The sequence below is a fragment of the Pinus tabuliformis genome, chromosome 3_2, assembly GCF_031772625.1.
Source record: "Pinus tabuliformis cultivar Carrire ecotype Pingquan chromosome 3_2, CPIR1, whole genome shotgun sequence".
Classification (NCBI taxonomy): domain Eukaryota; kingdom Viridiplantae; phylum Streptophyta; class Pinopsida; order Pinales; family Pinaceae; genus Pinus; species Pinus tabuliformis.
Window position 1 is genome coordinate 885,357,737 of NC_142302.1, and position 26,142 is coordinate 885,383,878.

Consider the following 26,142-nt stretch of genomic DNA (forward strand, 5'->3'; position numbering starts at 1 on the left):
TTACATATTTATCAAGTGTATAAAGTTCAAATTTCTTAAGGTGCAATCTCTTTTTCAAGATTCTTACTCTAAAAGAGGTTTCACCTCAAAAGATTTGATCCCTCTCAAGGCTTGTTAGATCCATAGTTAAAAATGATCTATACTATTGCTAAACACAAGACAAGACCAAAACAATAATTGTGATGCAATGACTCCATTTTCTACCATTCATTTACAATGATAAATCAAGAATCTTCAGAGATAATCTGGAGACGTGCTCCAAGTGGGAATTTAATAAGTGAATTAAATGGCAATACCTCTATGATTAATGAGTATAATATTGTTTAGTTGGAAAATTTATTAAATTATTAATAATCATGATGGATAAGTAATAATGATTTTGGGAGTAGTCTTTAAGTGTGATTTTTTGTAGTTTCTCATGGATTTATGACAGGAATCCGATAAAAAGAAATGTGGCCAAATCTTGATTTGTGTTGTTTAAACGGTTACTTATGTTTTTGGGAGTATTCTTTAAGTGTGAGTTTTTGGAGTTTCTCGTGGATTTATGTAGGAATACGGTGAAAAAAGATGTGTCCAAATCTTGATTTGTGTTTTTAAACAGTTTTTTGACTTCATATATACATTTAGCACCCTCAAAAACCCCTGGGGCGCTTAGATTGAGAAGAGTTCGCCTATCAAACTTGTGATTTCAATGAATTTCTGTCGGATTCTAGACAAATTATAACGGAAAATAAACTGGAAAAGCACTCAAAGACTACTAGATAAGTTTAAATATTTTTCCAGTGATTTTGTGGCAGACTGATAATAGAGTTCACCTATCAAACTTGTGATTTCAATGAATCTCTGCCTGATTCTAGACAAATTAGATTGGAAAATAAATCGGAAAATAACTTAAAGGTTATTGGATAAGTTTGAACATTTTTCGAGTGATTTTGTGGTGGACTGATAATATGCATATTAACTCAGTGGGATTTTTTTTTAATATGATTATTTCAAAGGTCGAAATGTAATATGAGAATTATATAAGCTGACTTGTTACCAAGTAATAAGAATTTTTAATCAAATTTTCTTTGCGTGTGACTTTTTGAAAAAAAATCTGGTTTATTTTCCAACATAATTTGTCTAAAATCTGGTAAGGATTCAATGAAATCACAAGTTTGACTAGTGAACTCAGCACAATCCAAGTGCTTTAGGGGTTTTTCAGGGTGTTGAATCCATATATGCAATTTTCCGATCTAATTTGTCTAAAGTCCGGCAAGGATTCAAAGAAATCACAAGTTTGACTAGTGAACTCAGAACAATCCAAGTAATTCAGGGGTTTTTCAAGGTGTTGAATCCATATATGCAGTCAAAAAACCAGTTTAAACAACACAAATCAAGATTTCACCACAATTTGTTTCACCAAATTCTCAACGGAAAATCCATTTTTAGATCAATGATGAGTAATTTTAAAATATGAATGAATTATTTATTTTAGAAAGAATCTTTGAAATAGATGTTTGCTAAATTAATAGGAAAAAAATCCTTTTGTGGGAAAAGAAATGGTGACTAACTATTTTGCTAACATAAGTTTTTTAATATATATATATATATATATATATTAGTAGTCTTTAAGTGTTACTTTTTGGAACCTTTTCCGATTTATTTTTCGATCTAATTTATCTATAATCATGTAGGGATTCATTGAAATCACAAGTTTGACAAATGCACTCTTCACAATTGAAGTGCCTTAGGGGTTTTTGAGGGTGTTGAATCCATATATGTAGTCAAAAACCCAGTTTAAACAACACAAAACAAGATTTGGCCACAATTGTTTTCATCGGATTCCGGAAATTTGTCGAAAACTCCAGAAAGGTCGCACTTGAAGACTATATATATATATATATATATATATATATATATATATTATATATATATATATATATATATATATATATATATATATATATATATATATATAATTTTATTCAAAAGAACAAAATTACATTTTTCATATTCTTAAAAATCATTTGATTTGACCAACTTTACATGGTACCCAGAATGAAAATAAAAAATAAAAAAGAAGAAAGAACACTACACTTTAGTACCCTTCATTTTCTCCACTTTTCGCCAACCACCGAAGCTAGGAGTGGAAGATATATAGTCATTTGATATTTTTTTCCATTTACAGGGATTTCTTTATTAGAGTTTGAAGTCTCTAATGCATGAATTATTTTATTGGAGCTTGCCCCTCTCTCAGATGTAGTCTTTTCGATCTACTACTGGAGATATGATTCTCATGTTACTTTGGATGTTTGAACCATCAAACCCACTTGCTCTGCCCCCCTCTTCTCTATGATTTCTTGGGAGTTATGATCAACAATATTTGTAGCATTCACTAGGTTTTCTTTCTCCTCTATTGTGGTATCATGGGAATCTAAGAATTGCCATCCTTTTCGCTTATTTCTTTTTTCTTTTGGGATTTTGTTTGCCCGAGGACACAAATTTTGTAAGTGTCCATTTTGAAGGCAAATACAACATCTAAATGTCGTATTATCAAAATATAGAGACTGAGACCATTGCATATTATTATGAATTAGAATAATACGATCTGGTAAACCTTTACTAAGGTCTAATTCTACACATATCTTGGTAAAGGTGAAGATTCATTTTGTCACTCTATCTGAGTCCACCTTTAAGAAATTCCCCAAAGAATTGTTGAATCCTTCTAACACTTTGTGATGAAAACAATGCAAAGGGATATTATGTAATATAACCACACTGCCAGTTTGGAAACCACCATGGAATTAGCATCAAAACCTTGGAACTATGGGGTCATAAAAAGGGCCACACTACCCCAAAACCAAGGTCCCTCTTTTAAAAAAAAATCCAAATTTTTTATTGTATCAAATTTTAGAATAAAAACACCTCTAGAGCATATTTGAATATCATAGTTTTTAGTCCAAGTGGAGAAGATCCATTGATATAGGTCCTCTGTCTTGGGCCAGAAACCATTAAATCTGCATATGATTTCTCTTGATTGGAAATCAGAGTAGAGTTCATTGACCTTTGGCAGATTTACTGTGAAGGCTGACACCTGATTCATTTGTTCTACAATATAGGGGTCGAGGTTAGTGGAAGTTTGACCATGTTTGTTATGTATTTAAGCCCTTTTTTTTACTGCACCCTTGAAAGAAACTAGAATTTTTCTGTTATTGGAAGGCCCTTTCACTCTTGGACTTCCACCCCACAATATCATATTTATAATAATGTTTGAATTACATGTGATACCATATTCTTGCAAGAAAATGTCGTCTTGTGAAAGATTTCCTTCATGGATCAAGCTCTAAAAATTCGTTAGATAACCCAAGCAATTCTACACTTTCGTTTTTATGTCCTTTACTATAGTCACAACCCAAACATTAACAAGAAATTATTTTCCATTTGGGGACCTAGCAAATATTTGAAAGGGCATGTCAAAGTTTGATTTGGCTCTAGATCTAACAATAAGCTTTGAGGATCTAGTTTTCCAATTTTATTCCTTAACCTGATCTGCAAGAATAAAAGGGCCTGAGAATCATGGGGATGAGATAGGCCTCGCATCCCTAACCTCGTGCGATTTGGTGGAAAATAAAAAGGGCCATGAATCCTGAGGTTAGCATTTTATCAAGCCTTTGACTTAGATCTGGAAAAATATCCTTAAAAGCACCATGTAATCGAGGATTCTCCAGGTTAGCTCACCGATCAGAAAGGAGATGGAACATATATCCATCGAATGTGGATAAAAAGACTTATTTGAATCTTTACATATCCAAATATGACAATATGATAGTAAAAACTAGATCCGGCATGACTTGAGAGGAGCCCTTCCTTCGATGTAAAATCTTGACAATAACCATAACTTATGCCATAAACCTTCAGAAACTACAAATACGGCCTTGATCACATGATGGGGACTTCGATCTCTAGGATTGCAAGTCTAATGATTGACAACGACAACATGAATGAATGTGGAAGGAAAAACCCTAGCCATCTTCATCTCTGAACTCAAATCCTCCAATCCCTCAAGTCACCATATATATATATATATATATATATATATATATATATATATATATATATATATATATATATATATATATATATATATATATATATATATATATATATAGATATATAGTATTGCAAAGGTTTTAATATGGGTAACTTTCGATATGTCACTAATGATAATTGTTCTGAATTACTTCAAAACAATTATTTAAAGTGTTATATTATGAGGTTAGTGATAATGTGAGAGATAAAAGGGGAGCATATAATAACAAAGTTCAAATAATAAACACTAGAATTAAAACATATTGGCAGAAGAACCTCCAATAGGTGTCATCATTCCCACAACACATATTCCTAAAACTAAATAGGCAACAGGTTAAGAGGAAGGATATGCTCAGTGGAGTGTTTTGGTATTGAGTAACAAAGAGAAATGCATATATATTTAACATTAATGGACATAACATTAGAATTTTTGAATCCATTTAATAGTAGAAATCATAATAAATTTATATCAAGCAATTCATTGTATGCGTGAAATAAATGAATGAGCAATGTAAATTTATAAACTTAGGAAACAATTATAGATCATAAAAGATCCAAATTATAAATATATCAACCATGAAATATTAGTGGTAATGTATATGGAACAAATACAGAAGTTTCAGGAATATATGTTAATCAATCCCTATCATAAATATTAAAAAATATACGGAAAATATTGTATATCTCTCCATAAATAGCCCTAAGGGTTAGTTCATTTGGTCAAGTCCCATTTGTTAAGCACCTTTGATATTAGGAGATCACATCTTGAACTCTCTCAACACCTTCAAGATTAATCTCTACGTTTGAGCCTGTTGGAAGTGATCCCTTCAGGTGGATCTACCTAGAAAATTATTCAATCGACATATTAATCAATCTCTAACACAAACATTTAAACATATTCAAGAAATATAGTATATTTATCTATAATGAATTAATCATTGGTTAAATTTGGGTAGGAAACATTAACACATGATAATGGTATGTGAATAATTATTTCAATGACTAAATTATGATCTTTACAAAGTTGTAAAATGCATGGAAAGAAAGGAAAGGTTTTAAATTCACGTAAAAAAATATTTACATTCACAAGAGAAAAAGTTGGAGTGAATCTCACTATCGGAGACAATTATACTTTTTGATCTTCAATATACCATGTTAAAATTTGGCCAAAATCCCTTTTCAATGACTTAGAGCCATTTTTATTTTATTGAAAGTTAGTTAATAACTTTCTAGCTACATAATCAATCTTTAAACATTTCGATGTTTTAACTTTTAAAAAGTTATTAAATTAAACTTATAATATTAGTTACAATTTAAGTTTATGAGTGGTTTTGTTGCTTCTGATAACTTATATAAATATGCTTTTATATGTTACCACATTGTGTGTGTGTGTGTTTAAATGCATATACTTATGTATGCTATACTTATATTTTTTTTTGTAAGTTCAGCTAGTGAGACATGTCCGAGGAGGATTAAACTTCCGATCACTTGGATTCACAAAGGCTTTCCAACATGGTTTTTCCAATTGTGCTACCACCCGCGGAAGTATGCTATACTTATATATTTCAATGTTAATTATTTATTTTATTTACTTTTACATGATAATTTCTTCCCCTCCTACGCCATGTATTATATGAATAATTGGTGGTTTCAATGGATTTGTTGTTTATCTATGTCCAACATCTTTTATTTTTAAGGCATAACCATGTATTTTGTATGCTTGTGCTAATGTATTATCAAGAACTCGTATTATGTAGTGAATTATGGAAAGGACTCGAAGAAATAATGGTTCCTCTTGAGTTTATGGTTTTTGTAATTCAACTATATGGGAATGTTGTCACTAAGCTTAAGACCACCAAGGGTTGGTCTAAAAAATTAAGTGCAACATCGTAGTTAAGATAGGGTGTCCCCTTTCCATACCCATTTTGGAATTTACATCAATAAGCTAGAAGAGTGTTTGGAAGTTGTGGGATATGATGGCCACAAGCTCGCTAGTATGGTCATTACTCTTCTCTTTTATGCTAATGATATTGTTCTTCTAGCTAAAAGACATGATGATCTAAAAAAGAAACTTAAAATCCATAATGATTATTTCTCTAAGATGGGCATGATTGTTAATATCGATAAGAATAAAGTCATGATAATTGAATAAAAAAAGATCAACTATGATAATTTCATCTATGATAGTGTTGTAGGCTCGAAATGTCTGCCTCAAAATTATAAGGGAGACCACTCGGTTGGGAACTTAAAGCATCTCCTTTTCCGTTTGGAATGGTGGTTCCAACTAGTTAAACTAGGTCCAGTTACCTTCTCTCTATCTCTAGTGGCTTAAAGTATGACCTTCACCTACCAATAGAGAAGAGACATCAGATTGACTCTTCCGGTTGATTATGCAAGTAATTGATTCTTAAGTTGATCCAGGGCTCAGCCAAGCCACAACTAAAGTTTGCATCTTTGATAAGAGGACTTATAGAAATATAATGATTAATATAAATGAAAACTATCTTATAATACAAACAAAAGTAAACAAATCCTAAGCCTATCTTGATTAGGAAGATGTAGATCTAACCCAACCGAGAGCAAAGTAATTAACTGTTTGAGATTTAAATATATATGGATTATAATGAATATCAAGCTAATGAAGTAGTTCAATTAACTGATATTATGAATATCAAAACACATTATGTTCATAGATATATTAACATGAATGATTCATAATTAACATTAGGAAGTAGTTCTCATAATGCTAATAACCATTAAACAATTAACAACGAATGATCAACCAATAACATTAGGAAATAATTCACATAATGTTAGTAGTAATTAAATTAGGATTAAATGGTAGATTTCTGAGTAAATAGTTACTCAAAATTCTGGTTTCAATACACAAGAGAAAAAGACAAAACTAATAACAGACTCATGAGACAAACAGATTAGATAGCTAATCTATAAGAAAGGAATTCATATCGACAGAAGTGCATAAATATAAATCCAATAACATAATTCTACTATCAAAAGAAATGAAATCTGTATTAAAAATAATAGTATTCAAAACATAGATTGATTAAACTTGGTCTCTTGCAAAATTCTTTGAATCTCTTACAATCTCCTCCAAAGCATAAACTTTGTTGCTAAAAGCAAGAGTTGCAATAGTGCAAACTTTGCCTCTCATACATAGTTCATAATGGAAAAAGATAAATCCTAATAATTCTCAGATCTGAGATTGATCCTCTCTACTGTGGTGTAGGTAAATTCTCGATGCGGACAAAGACAATTCCTCTAGCCTGAGAGAGCGGGTCTAGCCACAAACAAATAATCTATGGAAAACTTCCTTAAGCTAGAATCAAATAAGAGGGCCTACCTCTTAGAACACTATTTCGCTTGGTGATGATCCTTCTTCCTTACTCCAGCTATCTTTTGTTTCCTTCCTTCGAATACCTGAAACAAGCAAACAAACAACAACAACAAACGTGATAGCATACAAATTGCATTCAACCTACTTAAAAGGTCAAGGAATATTAAGCCATCAAATGTAAGATAACACTTAATGTAGGAAATCAATCAATAGTTGTATTCATATAAGTTCAAAAAGAGATTACAACCAATGCCTTGATGTTGTTGGTCTCCTCTGACGCATCTGTGTTCCCACACTTCTGCTAGCATCTCATGGATAACCCCAACAATGGAAGTTTTAAGGCTTCTTCCCTTTAGTTTCAAACCAAACCAAACACACTATTCTCCCTCCACAAACATAAATTAGAGATATACAAGCTATATATGTCTTGCTGGTTACTCAAGATCCAAAAATACAAAGACTGAAACTAGTGTATCTTGGAAAAGGAGGGGTTTATATAACTTGGATGGAGGGCAGATGGTTCCTCTTATCATGGGAGAAGGCCTTATCTCTTGGGTTTGTTCCATATTAATAGGGGAAAGGATCCCAAACTGACTTCCTCGGTTCCATCCAGCCCAACCATTTACCAGACTTCCGTTACGAAGCTTCTATACCTGGAAGCTTCGACTCCATATTTAAAAAACTTGCCAAAAGAGGATTAGCGCGATTGAGAAAAGGCTCAGTTGTTCCGTACGACACTAGTCCTAGTTTCAATCTCTACAAATCGGCGCGAGGGAACGGGTCATTAGCGTCGGTCTTGTGAACTAGGGTAAAATGAATATTTTGGGGAAATGATGCAAAAGGGAATTGTTCTGCTCATGAAGAGGGACATAATGAGAGTTTCTTCATGATGGGTGTTGGACACCTAATCCTCTATGGGTTAGTGTGGAAGCTAAATAGACAAACGAAGTCCAAGAGACCTTGGGATGTGGAACCCAACGGTCAAACCATGTACTATAAATGTATATGTTTTGTTAATAAAAAATGAACTCTCATGTTTTATCTTTCCTATTTGTCTTTTCCATGTGTGTGTTTAACATGGTATCAGAGCAGGCGATCTCCTGCCCTGCTCAACTATGAGCCACTTGTTTTCTGTGGCCGTTTTATACGCTGCTCTCTAGAATCTGCAGCATAATGCCTCAATACGCTGCTCAACTGTACCTGTCAGTTTTTTCCTATTCGCTGCCTCTCAAAGATTTGCATGTCCATTATTCTTCATGTATTCATTCTTGCCTGAACTTGAGCGTTTTCAATGTGCGCCTGAGCTAACGCTCCATTAATTTGGCCTTTGTCAGAAATCTATTTTCTTATTGTTGTCAGGACGGTTTCTATTATAGATTTTGCGTTGAACAACAATTCGTCTGACCTTGTGCTGGTTGGCCTTCTCTTAGCGCTATTGATGTTATTCTCTATCTGCTCCACATCTTGAAACACCGCCATGGTGTGGTATTGAGGGAGACGAAACTGCATTTGAAGCAGCTAAAGTTCTTAGCGGATTTTCTTGTTTGTAGTGTATGCAGAAGTATCTGTATGGTTGAGAATGTTGAGGTAAATCAAATTATTCCCAAGACTGTGGCTACTGGTTTTATGGTCCATGAAATATTGCATGTGGTCTCTCAGTATTGGCCCGTAGTCCTTATCAAGGCTGTGCGCCATGCTTGTCTCAACCCTTCCTCCATAACGCCGCTTAAAATCTTCCTTTACTCTCTCCAAGAAAAGAAAAGGCACCTGCCTTCCTGCAGCTTCATCTGCAACAACAAGAAACACAAATCCATCATCCACGAGGTAATTGAATGTGTGGTTATCACATGTGTATGTGAACTTGTTGCTGTTTGAGGGCAGCTTTTGCAGGCACTGGACAACAATAATACTAAAATTCCCCGAAAATGATGTATGCTCTGCAAGTACAATGTTTCCCCTAGCCACAAAACTGTATATTAAGGATTGCTGTGCCATGACTTTTGACTTTTGTGGTTATATTTAGTGTTCAGTCCAGATGGAGTTGGAGAACTACTATCCCAGAATCAAACCATGCAATTTCCTTTGGGAGTTAGTTCTCGATTTTGTCAAAATATAAATTCTGGAATCGACGGAACTGGTAATGTACTGCAAACTATGTCGAATGTATTGCCAAATTATGGCCTGGCGTCGTCTCTCCTCATTGGTCTAGGAGAAGATTCCTCATTTGCCCAATCTTAGTTTCTCGCTCACAAATTTTCGATTCAAAGGGTTTTATCAGAGCTTTCCACCACTGTTTGTAGGGCATTTCAAGTTCTCAGGGAAGAATTCGACCTGTCTGTTATTCGACAGATCATTCAAGCCTTTAGTTCACTTAAGATCATGATTAGATTGATGCGCAAATGGAATGATTATTTGATATGTGTGTTTGGAAGATCTGGTCGTTGAAAGGAAAGTGCAGGAGTTTGACGATGACAAATTAGAATTAGAAAAGCGAGGGTCCATGAAACCGAAATACTGATCATCATTTTCATTGCAGGCAATGAATTGGGGAAAGCCCACAAAATCTGATTCAGATTCCAAATCATTTTTAAAATTTCCTCTCTCAGAAGAAAACGTCCGTCCCAGTTCTTTCGTCTAAACCCTAATTTAACAACGTGGCCACAAATCGACGAAGCTACAGGAACCTTGAAAATTCATGCTGGAGAACTGCTGCATGAAAATTCATAGTGTTAATTGAAATTACCTCCGATGGAATTCATGTTCATAAATTTGTCTCCTCTAAAGTATTTAATGTGTAGATCAATAGCCATTCTCTACAATTTATTCATTGCAATTCTTTTTTCTCAGCATTACCACCACAAACCTCACCACGCTCCATAAACTCCTTGCTTTAAAACATTTAAACTCCGAGGGGATCTTCATTTCTACATGCTTGTAGCAGTGAGTTTATGAGAGGCTGAGTTCGTGTACATGTTCCAGATTTCATGTGCCTGTAGTAGCTTGTAATGTGCATATATCAGTCTATCAATATCATTGTGGTTTATTTTGCTTCGTAAAGGAAGGGAAGATCTAGAGAAAGAGAGCACTTTACTAGGTTCATCAGAGAATTGCACTGAAGGTTATTTGAGCTGAAAAATGGTTGTCGCTCATGGAAATATGCATGCAGGAGTGGGATGTGAAAATCTTTGAAGCAACTTGGCCATCTATACCCTCATCCACATAATATTCTGACAGATTCTCCAATTACGACTATGTTCTACATGGACTAACTTGAGATGGGATTTCAACATCTTCCGAGAACCTGATCTAAACCCGCTCTTGAGGGGATAATGACATTACAGTTTTGAAGCAAAGAGGTATTGACTTTTTGATTCCAGAGTTGTTGATTCCTTGTTATATTCACTACTGCATAAGTATGTATGGTTCATGAAAGTAGTGTTCTTTTAGCATCACAGTGATTGCTGCTGGTTGATTGGAACATTGATTGTTAAAGCCCAGAAAATGGCTTTAATTTATGATGTATTAGATTTATTAAATACTTTGATACAGTCCAATGACGATGGGATGGTAAACATCAACAAAGACACTCTCTGTGACATTCAGACCTGCCTGCATAATGCACAGGAAAAGATCGATTTTTTGTAGCTTGAATCACAGCTACAGCAAGAAGAGCTACATCAAAATAGACATCATTTTGAACCTGTTTTTGTTCAGAACATTGAGACAACCACCCATCAGCAACAAGTCAATAATGTTATGGTTCATTCAGATTTAGTACCCAATAAATCAGCAATTGTACATGCAGGTGTAGAAGTTTAGTCTGCACTTTCCAAGCCCATCATCAGACCTTGGGAAGAGCTTGTCCATAACAAGCAGAGAACTGGTCTTGGATATGACAAGGACTTGTCCTTTCATATTCCAGACTACTCAAAACCAATCCAATTTCAAAGTGCTGGATTTCTTCAGGACAGTTCATCTTCACCTTCTCCTCATGACAGTTCACCTTCAGTTGTTTCAGATTCTGGTTCTCTTCAACAAAAACCACAACAGATTGTGAAATGCCAACACTGTGACCGAGTTGGCCATCTGAAAGATCACTGTTTTGATCTTCATCCATGTAAGCAATGTCATAAAACCAGTCATTCTTCAAATAGATGCTTCAGAAACAAACCTCCTGCAAGAACAAAGATTCATCTTGGATGGATCGCTTCTTGGCAATGGGCATCAACAGCCAAGAAGATATTTCAATCACATGTCAGAACTTGTTCAAGAGTATTGAACAGTGTTGCAGTTGAGTTTTCTCCATCATCTCACCTTGTATCTAACAGGGGGGGAAATGATGGTCATCTACAAGCTTCAAATCCGCATCAAGCGAGCCTGAGCCACAACCTGCCACACTTGTTTCAAAGTTGTAGCCAGAGACAAAGATGCCCCTGAGCATGCCTTCATTTGGTAATGCCTCTTCAAAGAATCTGGGACACTTCCTCTAGCAGAAGACTTTATCTTCTTTCCAGACTTGAAAGAATTCCAGGAATTGCATTAAGCATTCCAGATTTGTTGGTCATCCTTAAACCATCACAAGTTGAGACTTCCCTTTTCAGGTTGAAGTTCTCCCTTTTATACGGGGTGAGACCTCCCTTTCATGGTTGAAGGTTTCCCTCTTCAAAACAATAGGAGCACTTCCTCTAGCAGAAGACTTCATCTTCTTGCCAGTTTTGGAAGAGTTCTAGGAATTGCACTAAGCATTCCAGTGTTGGTGGTCATCCTTAAACCACCACCCTTTATACCAACATTTCAGAGAGCACATTCAGCCTAGTGCTACCATGCATTTTTGCACATTTTGTATTACATCTCTCTTCTTGGACTCATACATAACCCTTCGGATTAAGGGGGGGAATGTTGGACACCTAATCCTCTATGGGTTAGTGCGGAAGCCGAATAGACAAACGAAGTCCAAGAGACCTTGGGATGTGGAACCCAACGGTCAAACCATGTACTATAGATGTATATGTTTTGTTAATAAAAAATGAACTCTCATGTTTTATCTTTCTTATTTGTCTTTGCCATGTGTGTGTTTAACAATGGGAAATCATGTAAGTTTCATTGTAGAGGTCCTCCAGGATCGTGGAACAGGGAGTACAGGAACAGTGAAAAATGTTGTGTAACACTACCTACATCATGAAACTCCTATTACAATAGTGTTTTAAGAATACCAAAATTGTAGAGAAGAGAAGTCCACCCCCCATTTTTTATCCATTCTACAAACTACTATTTATAATTACAAAATGAATTCAAAATAGGAGAGTTGTTGAAGAATAAATATGCTCCAATAATTTTCATTGGTCAAATTTTTTTTCTTCTATTTTTGAAACCATTCCATTGATTGAAATATTATCTTCCTCATCTCTTCAACTGTTGTCCCGCCAAAACCAATCAAAATTAAATTAAAATGCAAATTAAAATTAAAAATACCAAATCAGGGAAACATAATTTATTCAATAAAAATAAAATTAAATAAATAAATAAAAGTATCTCTGATCTTTCCAATGATCCTTGTAAATATATTATTGGTCAAAGAGAACATAGTCGAAAGGATCTGTGCTCAACAACAGATATGAAAAAAAGAAAATGCAAAAAATTAAACATAGAAAATTATTTTTTTTTACAAATTCAGAACTTGATTTTTTGCTAAATTTTAGATTCACTAAGTGACCGATTCTTGTCATGAAACCACTACATAAATATTATCCATGATTTTATCTATCTAACGAGTTTCCCTGGGCCTCATTTGACGAAGTAAAACACAACTTATGAGCTTCCAAACATGAAGTGTCAAAATTGCCAAAATTTTGGAAAATTTGCTCCCTAGGCCAAAAATAGGAAATTTTAATTAAAAATATAATCCTAATTTAAATTAAGAGTTATTATTTAATTATTATTAAATTAAATTAATTACAAACCAATTATATACCATTAAAATAAATTTTAATTAAAAATTAAAATAAATTAAAATATATTATAATTATAATTAAATATTATACTAAAATTATAATTTAATTGTAATTTAAAATATAAAAATGTAATAATTTAAATATATTTTATAGCTTTTGAATAAAAACCATTTAAAAAAATTCCTAGTGGCTTTGAGATCCATTCCATTCATCGAATAAAAAAAGTGGCTTTGGATATGTTATCATCAAAAATTTCATTTTTGTAATTTTTATAAAATGCTGACAGTTGCGTTGTCAGCATTTAAGGTTGTAATAAATAGGTTAATACTCCTAGCAGTGTTTTAGGACCCAATATAGTTGGAAAGTGAATATCACTGACAACGAGGATAACACTATTTTCTCATTTTTTCGACAGGTCAATTGTCAGCGATTAAGTTATTTTTTAATATTTAAAGTGTTGATTGTGTTGACCACGTCAGCGTCAATATTTTGAGCGCAGGTGTCTCTATTATGATCGAAAGGGTAAAGTATGAATTTGATCGTGCTTACCTTATGTAATGATTAAAGGTGCTATGTAATCAATTTCATGTAATTATTGATCATGATTCACACTCATGATCAAACGTGATGTTAAGTTTAACTTGACGCATGTGGGTTCACCGTATCTTACACCTCATATCCTGTAAGTAGTTATATTGGTAAGTTATCTGAGTTTTCCACTTGGAAATTGAAACTATTTCCACTGTGGGGACACATCATCGAATCCCGTGGATAGTACCAACCAGAATGGGAAAGGGAGGCATGCTAGACCAAACTGAACCTAAAGAGCCGGAGCTATTGAATGTCTATCCTGATCTCCTACATTTGTTCCAGCAGGTAGGGTGGAGTCGGTTCTTCTATCGGTGTTTCGATTACCACGATTTGGTAGCTCAATCATTTGTAACAGGTTTCGATGGGAGCCGTGTAGAAGTCGGTGGTCTAACATTTAAAGTCACAGAGCACACAGTTGCCGAAGCCACATCTTTTCCCATGGACGGTGACAGGGTTTTTCACAACCATATTCTAGCAAGCATAGACATTCCATCTTTCTTCAAGGAAGAGCATAGAGCAAAAAATTGGAAGGTCGGGGTTCGAAAATACTGGCTACAAGACAAATGGTATGCTCCCCTACAACTTTGCCAATAGTATTTTACTTGTGAGGGTCATTATAATAGGATCAATTTGTATCATTTTTACTTCTTAGCACATTTAGATGGGAAGATTAGGATTAATCCCTGCTTCTACTTGCTGGAAAGCCTCAAGCACATGGCTGCTAGGTACAGGGCTAGGGTTAACCCTTCTTCACATTTTATTTATCACAAGGCACTGATAAAATTTTTGATAGAAAGCCAGTTGATTAAGCTCGGGAGGACCTGGAACCATTTCCTTTTCTGGGGAGGGTTCCAGCCTCAACCTGCCAGAAGGAAAAGAGGCAGACCCCAAACTATCAGGAGGATGAATAAGACTCAAACTCAAGTTCCTGTTCGGACTCCCATCATGTATGAAAAATCAGAAGCCCCATCTGCCTCAACTACCCCAAAAACTCCCAAGGTCTATCAAAGGAAGAGTGCTCAACTTCACAAGCCAGAGCCTACATCGTTGAGAAGCCCAGAAGCTGACATTGGCTCCACTAATTTTTCAAATTTACCCTCACAGAACACCCCTACAGACACAATTATTCCTGAAGATTTAAAGGGCAAGAAGCCAATAACAGAGGAAAGGGAACCAACACCTGAGATTCTCAGATCGGGTAATAGGCACACTAGGCCAACAAACAAGCTACGGTATAAAATCAAGCTTAGAAGCAACCCATAGTTAGCTAAACAAGTCATTGACATAGATGATGTGCCTTTGAAAGACTTAATCATCAATGAGAAACCTGCAAAGTCTAAGAAAAGGTCTATAGAGTTTGAGAATAAGCCTGCAATCCCTAATAAGAAAGGAAATAAACAGGTTTCCAAAGTAAAGCCCATGGAGACTAGAAAGAACAAGAAGCAGAGATTAGACAAGTTGGATGTGTTACTCGAAGCTGCCAGTACCCTCAGCTAATATTCCAGGGTATCAAAACCATTTTTGTCCACTTGTTTAAATAAAAAACTCAATTTTTTCATTTCGTTGACAGTCGGCCTGCCAGTTTTGTATACAATATGAAAGTCGAGAGAGATGACAATGCCCTTGTCAGTGTTTTTGAAAAACTTGACAGTGTGTCTGTCAGTTATTTTGAACAAACTATGCATACTGATTAGTAAACGAAACCTACAGGAAAATGCCGACAACATGTCTGTTAGCGATTTTTTCTAGAACGAAACAGAGACGTTAACATCTCTATTGTCAGCAATATTTAAAAGGATTGACCTCCCGGTTGTTAGCTATATCTCAGATCAGAAAATCAGTAATGCTGACGACCTGCTTGTCAACGATTTTTCTAGAAAATCACAGAGTAGTAGAAGACATCTAGGGGCAGTGTTGATGAAGTAGACAGAGGGACCTGTTTTGTTGAAACAACAATGATAATCTACAAAGGGACCTATTCTATTTTCCAGCTAGACAATTGACTAGATCACTTTATTTTTGCCTAGATTTTAGCAGATTTGCCTACATTTTTCTAGGATTCATTAGATATTTTCTAAGTTTATATTTTTCATGCATGAACTTAAAGGATATTTTAAAATATCTCAGTATTGTAATTATGAGGATTCTATTATTTTGCAAACTGTTATGTGAAACTCTATAAAGACAATTTATGAATAATGAAACATGGTTGGAAATCATTTGAAAAATTACTTGTAGTCTGGATATGTTTGAGCAATCTTAAATGTATTTGCAGTGTTTGATGAGCAACTAGTATAAAACTCATGTGTTTCATTTCCCTGTTAGTATTTCTCTGTTATTAATTGTCTCTTTCATGTTTGAAATGTTAGTTTAATGAGATTGGATTTCATTTGATGCTCCTCTCTTAAATTATCAGTCATTAAATACTTATTGTTCTCAGCTCTTATAAGCTTTGTTTTCTCCCAGTTCATCTTTCTTCGAAATCTCCAAAACAGTCAAAGGACATGTTACTCCCATGCTTTGTGCAATTTTCTCATTAGATCTGTGATTTCATTTGGTTGATAGCTTGACTCCATGCCCAATGGTAGGTTTTGAGGATCATCCAACCATCTTATACCTAAACCCAAATCTGGCCACCTGAACTCAATTGTGAAAACCTTCTACTATAGTGACCATAGAGTAGTTGAGTTTTATGGAGAGATCCCCCTTTGGGTTGAAGGGTCAGCTTTCAACCTAAAAGTGGTTTGAGGTTACCTTAGGGTTTTTCCCTGCAACCAGGGTTTTCTCTAAGTGATAACAGGATCCATTCCATCTATCCAATAAAAAGGAAGTGGGGATCGTATGATATATGAAGGAGGGTCACGTAATTGAGGTGAGATGGAGAATATAGAGATCTTCGATAAAAAATAATAACCTCATGAATAAAATAGCAGATATCAAGAGTTGATTAATATCGTAAGTTTTTAAAATGAGCCAAATAAAAACATCCGATATCTGATATTCTGATATTGAAACTTTTAATATCGGGAAAATTTTAAAATATCAATTTTTTTTAAATATCGAGACTTTTTCAAATATCAGGACTATTATAAGATATCGGGAAAATTTTATCAGGAGTTTTATCAAATATCGAGACTTTTCATGAATATTTTTCATCAAGACTTTTGTAAAGGAAGGGAGGAGGTGAGGTGAAGTGGGGCCCATTTGTAGTGGAACTCCACCATTATAAATTACAACCACTTTGGTAATTAAAAATACTACAAAATGAACCACATCCACTTTGCAATTTTGAGATTTTGGGCCTCATAATTTCTTTTAAAATTAAGAATTTTAATCAATTACCGAGATCCTAAAAACGCATAATTTTAATTGTTCTACAATTTGGTTAGGCAATTTTGTAGGACCGTTAGTGAAAAATGAAAAAATTAGTAAAAATTAACTAGGAATTAATATTTACAATGAATTACTAATTTATTTACAAAAATTAAAATAATATATATTTTGTACATTTTTTAACCCAGGCGGTAAAAATTATCGAACTTCGGATGAGCACCATTTGCAAACTGTGTAACCAAATGAGATGAAACAAGTACTGATGGAAAGCTAGTGAAAAGTCGAACTCAATGAAGCAATCAAAATAGAAATCCGACGAAAATGAAAAAATAGAAAATTGTAGGACACTTAACCAAAAGAAAATATTAAAAATGTGATTTAGCTAAAAATTTATGGAAAGGGTCCCCATTATTTGAAATAAATAAGTCAAAAATGGGGGTGTTGAGTTTTCACTACAACACTGGCAACACATTGGGAAGAACCAGTTATCTCTGGTCAAAGATGATGAACTTTAATTTACCTAAAGGTTAAGAATAATGGAGTCCATTGAATCATGAAACAATAAAACACTTCCATGGGTCCCACATAAATAGATTAAGAAATATGAATTTGAAAAGATAAGTACTCAAAGCAGACTTGAGTAAAAATCATGAATCAAATTTTGGGAAAAATTTATTTTAAAATTACTTCGTATGAGAAATAGAAGAAGGTACAGATATGAGTTTTTTGATAAAGCATATATCCATTGTTATGAATGGTCTTTGACATCGTTTTGCTGCCAGCAAGCCTGAACATTACCCCGGTGAAGTTTTCTTTTATGCCATACAATCCTAGCCCCATTGCTAGCGAGCGTCCATAGCCCTGATGGGTTTAAATGTATTTCCCATGATTCCTCTTTTAATCACCCTTTTGATAAGCGCATTTGCGAGTCTTTTTATGATGTACTTGAGTGAAAGAGGTGGGATGGTAATAGAGACTTATGTTAATGGATATAATACTTTCATAATGTTGACTCCAAATTCTTTTCCCGCGACTATCAATCAGGGGTTTTATAAAGTGGATGGGTGGGAGGGATCCATTGAGTTGAACTTAGGTCAGTTATTTCCTTGGAAAGATGAACTATATCACTTACAAAGGATGTGTGTTCCTCCATGAAAAGGTTTTAAAGAAAGAGGGATTTATGGTTCCAAGAAGATACACCGTTAATGATAAATCAAATTCACTGAAATAGACAGAGTGAAGATTTTCCATGTATGCCAACCACTGTTGAGTGAGGAAAAGGCCTTCCACATAAATCTTAGTGTAATCATCAAAATCAAGCCAAAACCAATAGAAAAAGGGAAAAAGAAATGGAAATAAAGCTTCAAAAATGTAAAAATGAGGAAATTAGAAGCTTAAAAGAAAATAGAAAATTTAAAGAACAAACCCCAACAAGATTAAAAATGTCTCAACAAACGAAAAAGAAGAAAATCATATGTGTGCCTGTGCTATGTTGAGAATCTAGTACATTTTATCATGTGGAGTTATAAGCGATTAAGCTTCCAAATTGTAAGGAAAACAACAACGATGAAGTAAAATTCGACCCAAATGAAAAGTCTTTGTCTGTTGCAAATTTTCTTGCTTCAAAGCAAAACCTGCATAAAAACATCTTGATAATTTTCCAATAAAAGCAATACTTATGAAACAGATAAAAAGTTCAGGGACTCCCCAATATAGTTGATTTAATGATCAATCATTACTGCTGCTCCAAAACTCAAAAAGCAAACAAGGAGAATGAGCTTTAAATATTATCTAGTAGAGGTGTTAAAAAGATTTATGAAGAGCTCCAAAACAAAGTTTTATATAAAAAAAAACTAAAAACAAAACTAAAACCAAAAGTAAAGAAATGAAAATGATAAAGTGGGCATATGAAACTTACCATTGGAAACTTTCATTTGATCTTACCTGAGAGGTATCATTTTCTCCAATAAAAGTAATATTTTCTTTTAATTAGAATTAAAAGCATGAAGAAGTTGAATTTTCTGAAATCTTATTGACCCAAAATCATCATTTATTAAATATGAACTAAGGCAAGCAGTAAACTAGAAGAAAACAATGTTTCATGTTCAAGGAATCTGAATTAAATCAAATCCATCATAAATGAGAATGATGATGTGCGTTTGCAATGATGATTGTTCTTTTAATATTTCAAATTTCATATTCACTGCATGATTTTATTAAAATCTCAAAATTCAAGACCAAAGTTTACATATTGCATCTCCCTTACATTATTAACAAAAACCATTGAAACTTGATCGGAGGTAATTTCTACGTCATGGGAGATATTACATCATATCGAAGTTTTTTCACGTCACCGAAGATCAGAGATATTCTAATTATGTCATATGGGAGGTTTCAATGCAATCGGAGATTAGAGATTTTAGGATATTGTAACATTTTCAAAGGAGCCCCGAGGTGACAAGAACTCCGGGTCCGACAATATTATGTGGTCATAGGGATTAACATATCATACATTAGAGGGGTTAGACATATCAGAGGACTTATGAAATAAAAATGACGATAATTCCGATATCGTATGGGGATTTTATTATTTGAATGTTTTCGGTCGAATTTTGCATTATTTTCACTTTCAATATCAGAAATTTCAATAAATATTTATTGTAGATCTTTTTAAATGAGAGTTCCAATAAAAGGAAGCTCATAATTAATTTTGGATAAAAATATAATATAGAAACTCGGATAGTTCAACATGACTTCTATGATATTATGAGATCAATAATTTTGAGTAGATAAAATAAAATAGGACTCGTAGATCTCAAAGAAATTCCTCAGAAAGTGTTTTGAAATGGTTTCGATATAACATAAACCCAAGAATCCGGTATCGGAAAGAGAACAACAGAAAATTGGGATTTTGATAATTACCAAATAGAGGACTTGAATCAATTTGGAAGAAGCAATGCGATTGAAGCGGATGGAAAATAAATAAGCACAAATGGAAAAATGTTTTAAATTCAACTAGAAAATGTAAGATTCGAAACAGGCATAGAGAAAATCATGGATAAGATTATTTTTTGCAAGAGTTTTGTGCAAATTGTTTTCTGTTTGTAGCAAATATGAGCAATAAAGAGTCTAAGAATTTTATTTTAGTTGCATCAATGAGAGGTAGAATATGATTATTGGCTCATATTACTAAATGTAAAAACGTGAATTCACATGGGTTTGCACACATTAGCGTATCAAAAGAAATATATCAGAGAAATCACTTGGCTATACTTTAGAAAGTTACGATATATGAAATTTTTGATAAATCATATTTAAAGAAATAACAGAAAATAAGCAGAGGCGGGAAGTGATATCATAACTTCTATATCGAAAATAATATATCGGGGATTTAAAGAGGAAGCATCTGATATGAAAGTCCCGATATAGGTTGAGGATTAGAATATCATATATCGGAGGTAACAGGCATCGGGAATATTGAGATATCAGAAGTTTTGAGCATGACACACTTTTTAAGTTATGATATTTGTGAAGGATGATATGTTGAGTGGCAGTTGTGGGGTCGGAAGCTCTTAAAGTATTTAATTTAAAAGGAAGCACCCAACTCAACTTCGCATTTTAAAAAAAGGCCCTTTAATAATTATATTAACTATCAGGAATATTTGATCCAAGAATGATTTTATTGTAAATTTCTTATGAGGAAAGTTATGATATTATAAGTATCTGGTACGAATCTTCTGATAATACATTAATTAAATACAAAAAGGCCTATCATGGTTTTAATGAATAGAAGAAAAACTAAAAAATACCCAAATTCTGATGAAACAAAAAATAATTCACTGGACCTTTTGATAACTCCTGCATGTATGCACAGGTCAAACATTAACAACAAGAATATAGTTAAATGAATAAAAATAAATTTGAATATAGTATGTACACTAATTGCTGAAATATTTACAAGAAGCAACTTATTTACAATCACCTTTTCTTGAAATATCATTGCCAGCTGAATTTCAATTGGATCATAGAAATCTCAATGGATTTCCACTAATGATTGGGAGAGGTTCAGAAGAAGGGATAACATGCCATATTGTGGAAATGAAATTTTAGATACAATGACCTGCATGTAAGTCTTATGTACATATGGCAAATTATTAACAATCTTCTCTGTAGGAAAACTTTCAAAATGTCTTTCAAATGGTTCAATTAAAAATGGATTGAAATATGATAGTTTTAACAAAAGATCATTAATCGAATTAGATTGTTGGTCATATTGTGAAGATATACTCTCTTGTCGACACTTCTTTTGAGAGAAAAGGAAGAAGTCATAAGAGATGAACATCAATTGGAATTGGAAGAGTAATAACGCTTGATGTTCATGATTATGATTTGAAACCTCATTTTCCCATTCAGGAAATGCATCAATTGAGTGTTCAATACTGAGATGCTCAATATGCCAGCATAAGATATCTAAAAACTAAAAAATGAAAAAAGAAAACAAATATGAAATTAAACAAAATAAGTGAAGGAATAATAATAAAATTAAATCATAATTTACATTATTGTTACAACTAGTGTTAGAGCACAATTGGGATTGATTCAAAATGATTTCCTTCTTACAAGAATTGGCCATAATAATGAAATTGGAAATTAGAGAGAGGATCATGACTATGAATAGGAGTGAGAGCTTGAGCATCATGGATTGGGATGATTTCTTAAATGTTGAAATCATGAATATGATTAAATGTTTGAAAATGGGAACTAATTGGAACAAAATTTGTACTAAGTTTCTCTTCATTTTCAAGTATAAACTGATTTGGAACATGAATATTTAAAAGTTAAGGAGGCAAGTCATCATCCTCAATGTTAAAGTAGTCATCATAAATGATTTCAGGACATTCACTAATATTCTCTTTATTCTCATCCGATGTATCAAAACAAGAAGGAATATGGAGCACATGTTCATTAATGTCAAAAGAATGACCAATAATTTTCTCTCTATCTTGATAAAAACTAATAGCAAATTCATTTATATCAGCCTCTGTGTTTTTTGGAATAACATTAATGCAAAGAGGAGATAAATTGCTATCCACAAAAATATCAGGATAGAGGTGAAAATGAGAATCTGAAACAATGAATTTGAAAATATCTCTATTTGTATATTCTTGTAAATTCTTTCCAATGCAAATTTCAGATTCTAGATCATTTACTTGACTAATTGTGCTTTATTGAAGAATGTTCTCTAGCTGCCCTAAATTTGGCATTTAATCAACATGGAAGAATTCATACATTTCTGCAACAGATTGCATATTAATGAAAACTTCAATTTTGGCCTATAATTGTTGATTTATAATTTGGTTTTCTGAATTTAATTCATAATGATTTTCAAATTTTGTGGCAGATGGTCCTTCAAGTTTGTTACTGATTTCTTCTTGTAGTTGTTTATCAAATTCTTGGAAGCTTTGTGATAATGGTTCATTATCATGATTATCATTTATACTGTAAGAGGTGTGTACTAGATTTAAGAATTTATCATACATGGCTAAGGCCACTTCTCCATGGTTAATATGCACCTCTAAATCCAAATTTTTGATAATATTACTAGAAGTTGAAGGAGAGTCATCAAAGCTTGTAATTGCTACATACAAATTTGAAATGGAAGGAAGAGAAAAAATATATTCAAACCAATCGATCAGTTGAATTTTTGAAGGTTTATCTTCAGCGTTGAATCTCAAGCAAATTAATTAAAATCTAATAGTAAAATCCAAGAGAGATTCATTTTCAAATCTTCATAAATATTTGAATTCATCACATACCTATTCATAATCATAACCGTCAAATTTATAAATGAATTTTGTAATAAGTTGATCCCAATTGTGAATAGAGGAAACTGGAAGAGATTCACACTAACGTCAAGCTTTTCCTGAGAATGTTAGAGTAAAAGTCCTGCATAAAATGCCTTCATCAATATTATGAAAAGTAGAATTTGAACTTTTTTAATAAATTGTAAAGCATGATCAAATGCATAAACATTCTTCTTACCGTTAAACTTTACCTTTGACAAGTGTCTTACTATTTTTAAAGTATTGGTGGATGCGCATCCAGAGACACAACTCCAAATAGGAATTTTGAGAGGAGCCAATGTGATTAAAATACAACTTTAAAATAAAAAAGCTCCAAAAGACAACAAGTCTTTAGGTCATCCTTCTAGCGCCAAAAATGTTGTAGGCTCAAATTGTCTGGCTCAACATTATAAGGGAGACCACTGGGTCAAGAACGTAGAGCAACTTCTTTTTCATTTGGAATGGTTGTTCCAACTGGTTAAACTAGATCCAATTACCTTCTCTCTATCTCTACTAGATTAAAGTATGAATTTCACATACCATTAAAGAAGAGACATCAGATTGACTCTTCCAAGCCAAGCCATAACTAAAGTTTGCCTCTTTCATAAGAGGACTTCTAAAAATGTAATGATTAATCTAAATGCAAAATAATCTTATAATAAATAAAAAAGAAACAAATTTTAAGCCTATCTCAATTAGGAAGATGTAGATCTAACCCAACTGAGAGAAAAGTAATTAAATGATCAGAATTTAAATATGTTTAGATTATAATGAATATCAAGCTAACGAGGTAGTTCAATTAACTTACATTATGAATACCAAAACACATTATGTTCAAAGATCTATTAATGGGAATGATTAATTATTAACATTAGGAAGTAGTTCTCATAATTCGAATAACCATTAAACTATTAAACACGAATGATGAACCAATAACATTATGAAATAGTTTACATAATGGTACTAGTAATTAAATTAGGATTAAATGGAAGATTTCTCAGTATATAGTTATTTAGAAATCAGGTTTCAATGCATAAGAGCAAAACACAAAACTAATTACACACTCATGAGACAAACATATTAGATAGCTAAGCTATAAGAAATAGATTCATATTAACAGAAGTGCATAAATATAAATCCAATAACATAATTCTACTATCAAAAGAAATGAAATATGTATTAAAAATAATAGTATTCAAAACACAGATTGATTAAACCTGGTCTCTTGCCCAATTCTTTGAATCTCTTACAATCTCCTCCAAATCATAAACTTTGCTGCTAAAAGCAAGAGCTGCAATAATGAAAACTTTGTCTCTCATACATAGTTTAGAATGGAAAAAGATAAATCCCAATAATTCTCAGATATGAGATTGATCCTCTCTACCTACAACATGAAACTCCTATTATAATAGTGCTTTAAGAATTCCAGAATTGCAGAGAAGAGAACCCCCCCGAATATTTTCTCCATTCTACAAACTACTATTTATAATTACAAAATGAATTCAAAATAGGAGAGTTGTTAAAGAATAAATTTGGTCCAATCATTTTCATTGGTCAAAATTCTTTTTCTTTTATTGTTGGAGCCATTCCATTTATTGAAATCTTCTCTTTCTAATCTCTTCAACTCTTCTCCTGCGAAAAACCAATCAAAATTAAATTAAAATTAAAAATACCAAATATGGAAAACAAAATTTCTTCAATCAAAACTCAAATAAATATAAATAAAAGGAAATATGAAATTTCCATTGATCCTTGTAAATATCTTATTGGTAAAGGAGAACACATTCGAAAGGATATGTGTTCAATAGAGGCTATCAGCAAATGAAAATGCAAAAGATTAAACTCATAAAATTAATTTTGTTTACAAATTCAGAACTTGATTTTATGCTAGATTTTAGATTGATTAAATGACCGAATCTAATCATGTAAGCATTTCAGAAATATTCTCCATGATTTTATCTATCTAAGGAGCTACCCTGGGCCTCATTTGACAAAATAAAACTCAACTTATGAACTTTCGAAGTTGAAGTGTCAAAATTGCATGAATTATGTAAAATTTGCCGCTTAGGCCAAAAATAGGAAATTTTAATGAAAAACTTAATCTTAAATTAAATTAACAGTTATCGTTTAAGTAATATTAAATTAAATTAATTAAAAACTAATTATATACCATTAAAATAAAATTTATATAAAAATTAAAATATATTAAAATTATAATTAAATATTATATTTAAAATATAATAATATTATAATTTAAATATATTTATAACTTTTTAATAAAAACCATTTTAAAAATTTCATAGTGGCTTTGAGAACCATTCCATGGATTGAATAAAAAAATTGGATTTGGATATATTCCATGCATCGAATAAAAAGGAAGTGGTGGGCGTATTATAGATGAAGGAGGGCAACGTGATGGAGGTGAGACGGAGGAGGCAGGGCCTTCAATATATATGAAGGAGGGTGACGTGATGGAGGTGAGACAGAGGAGGCAGGGGCTTTCAATAAAAATAATAATCTCACGCATAAGATATCGAACATCGGGAGTTTATTATTAATATCGTAAGTTTTTAAAATGGGCCAAATAAAAATATCTGATGTTCGATATTCCGATATCGAAATTTTTAATATTGGGAGGTTTTTTAAATATCGAGAATTTTTTAAAATATCAGAACTTTTCAAATATTGTAAGTTTTTTATATTGGGACTATTATTGGATATCAGGATAAATTTATCGAGAGTTTTATGGGATATCGAGACTTTTCATCGGTATTTTTTCATCGAGATTTTTGTAAAGGAAGGAAAGAGGTGAGTTGAAGTGGAGTCCACTTGGAGTAATTAAAAATCCTACAAAATGAACTACAACCACTTTGTAATTTTGAGATTTCGGGTCTCGTAATTTCTTTTAAAATTAGGAATTGGAATCAATTATTGAGATCCCATAAACGCATAATTTTAATTGTTCTACAATTCTGCTGGGCGATTTGGTAGGACCATT

At 32.9% G+C, this 26,142-nt stretch overlaps 2 pseudogenes; both read right to left on the minus strand.

Annotated features, from left to right (window-relative positions):
- Positions 1 to 8,953: 8,953 nt before the first annotated feature.
- LOC149183440 (vesicle-associated membrane protein 727 pseudogene) lies at positions 8,954 to 9,421 on the minus strand (annotated as a pseudogene).
- Positions 9,422 to 9,793: 372 nt separating this feature from the next.
- On the minus strand, positions 9,794 to 10,348 carry LOC149183441 (uncharacterized; annotated as a pseudogene).
- Between the last annotated feature and the right edge of the window lie 15,794 nt (positions 10,349 to 26,142).